Source organism: Silurus aristotelis (assembly GCF_946808225.1).
Source record: "Silurus aristotelis genome assembly, chromosome: 15".
NCBI lineage: Eukaryota > Metazoa > Chordata > Actinopteri > Siluriformes > Siluridae > Silurus > Silurus aristotelis.
The window spans coordinates 25,177,639-25,180,138 of record NC_139588.1 but is presented as its reverse complement, the minus strand read 5'-3'; the positions used below and the strand labels follow the sequence as shown (position 1 = coordinate 25,180,138).

At 47.8% G+C, this 2,500-nt stretch overlaps 1 pseudogene across 1 annotated transcript in view; it reads right to left on the bottom strand.

Moving 5' to 3' along the window:
* Nucleotides 1-2,500, bottom strand: part of LOC310737873 — a 44,328-nt pseudogene that overhangs the window by 21,549 nt on the left and 20,279 nt on the right. The gene's annotated exons all lie outside the window — the stretch shown is intronic.

Below are 2,500 nucleotides of genomic sequence, written 5' to 3'. Positions count from 1 at the left end.
ATTTATTTCTGTTTAACATCTCAGAATATTTTTGTTTGCAGTGTGTGTGTGTGTAACCCAGCCATTAGGGGGGCACAAGCCAGTGTACTCTTAGTGCCGGTCCCAAGCCCGGGTAAATGGGGAGGGTTGCGTTAGGAAGGGCATCCAGCGTAAAACATGTGCCAAATCAAATATGCGGATCACAAATGAGAATTTCATACCGGATCGGTCGAGGCCCGGGTTAACAACGACCGCCACAGGTATCGTTAGCCGACAGGGTACCGGTGGAAATTGGGCTACTGTTGGCCGAAGGAGGAGAAGGAGAGGAGGAAGGCGTCTACAGAGACGGCAGGAAAAGGAGCAGTGTAGGAGAGTAGAGGTTCGGGTTGGTACTTTAAATGTTGGTACTATGACGGGTAAAGGGAGAGAGATAGCTGATATGATGGAGAGGAGAAAGGTAGATGTGTTGTGTGTTCAGGAGACCAAGTGGAAAGGGAGTAAGGCCAGGAACATTGGAGGTGGGTTTAAACTGTTTTATCATGGTGTGGATGGGAAGAGAAATGGTGTAGGGGTGATTCTGAAGGAAGAGTACAGTAAGAGTGTAGTGGAGGTGAAGAGAGTTTCTGATAGGGTGATGATCGTGAAGGTGGAAGTTGAAGGGATGATGATAAATGTCATCAGTGCCTATGCTCCACAAGTTGGCTGTGAGATGGAGGAGAAGGAAAGATTCTGGAGTGAATTAGATGAAGTGGTCGATGGTGTACCTAGGAAAGAACGATTGGTGATTGGGGCAGACTTTAATGGGCATGTAGGTGAAGGGAACAGAGGTGATGAGGAGGTGATGGGTAGGTATGGTTTTAAGGAGAGGAATGTGGAAGGGCAGATGGTGGTAGATTTTGCTAAAAGGATGGAAATGGCAGTGGTGAACACGTATTTTAAGAAGAAGGAGGATCATAGGGTGACGTATAAGAGTGGAGGAAGGTGCACACAGGTGGATTATCTTCTGTGTAGGAGATGCAACCTGAAGGAGATTGGAGACTGTAAGGTGTTGGCGGGGGACAGTGTAGCTAGACAGCATCGAATGGTGGTCTGTAGGATGGTTTTGGAGGCGAAGAAGAAGAGGAGGAAAGTAAGGTTTGAAAGAAGAATAAGATGGTGGAAACTGAAGGAGGAAGAGTGTAGTGTGAGGTTCAGGGAAGAGGTCAGACAGGGGCTTGGTGGTGGTGAAGAGGTGCCGGATGATTGGGCAACTACCGCAGGAGTGATGAGGGAGGCAGCTAGAAAAGTACTTGGTGTGACATCTGGAAATAGAAAGCAAGACAAGGAGACGTGGTGGTGGAATGAGGAAGTGCAGAAGAGCATTAGGGGAAAGAGATTGGCAAAACAGAAGTGGGATCGACAGAGTGATGAGAAAAGTAGGCAGGAGTACAAGGAGATGCGGCAGCAGGTTAAAAGGGATGTGGCGAAAGCCAAGGAAAAGGCATATGAGGAACTGTATAAGAGGTTGGACACTAAGGAAGGAGAAAAGGATTTATACCGATTGGCCAAGCAGAGGGACCGAGCTGGGAAGGATGTACTGCAAGTTAGAGCAATAAAGGATGGAGAGGGAAATGTGTTGACTAGTGAGGAGAGTGTGTTGAGAAGATGGAGGGAGTATTTTGAGCAGCTGATGAATGAGGAAAATCAGAGAGAGAGAAGGTTGGAGGATGTGGAGTTGGTGAAGCAGGATGTAGATAGGATTAGTAAGGAGGAAGTGAGAGCAGCGATTAAGAGGATGAAGAATGGAAAGTCGGTTGGACCAGATGACATACCGGTAGAAGCGTGGAGATGTTTAGGAGAGATGGCAGTGGAGTTTTTAACCAGATTGTTTAACAGGATTCTGGAAGGGGAGAGGATGCCTGAGGAATGGAGAAGGAGTGTGCTGGTACCGATCTTTAAGCATAAGGGAGATGTGCAAACCTGCAGTAACTACAGGGGAATTAAGTTGATCAGTCACACCATGAAGTTATGGGAAAGAGTAGTGGAAGCCAGGCTGAGAGAAGAGGTGACCATCTGTGAGCAACAGTATGGTTTCATGCCGAGGAAGAGCACCACAGATGCCTTATTTGCTTTGAGGATGTTGATGGAGAAGTATAGAGAAGGACAGAAGGAGCTGCATTGTGTATTTGTGGATTTAGAGAAAGCGTACGACAGGGTGCCGAGAGAGGAGTTGTGGTATTGTATGAGGAAGTCAGGTGTGTCAGAGAAGTATTTGAGGGTGGTGCAGGACATGTATGAGGACAGTGTGACGGCAGTAAAGTGTGCAGTAGGTACGACAGACTGGTTCAGGGTGAAGGTTGGACTACATCAAGGATCGGCCCTGAGCCCTTTCCTGTTTGCAGTGGTGATGGACAGGTTGACGGACGAGGTCAGACAGGAGTCTCCCTGGACTATGTTTGCAGATGATATTGTGATTTGTGGTGAGAGTAGAGAGCAGGTTGAGAAGAGCCTGGAGAGGTGGAGATATGCGCTGGAGAGAAGG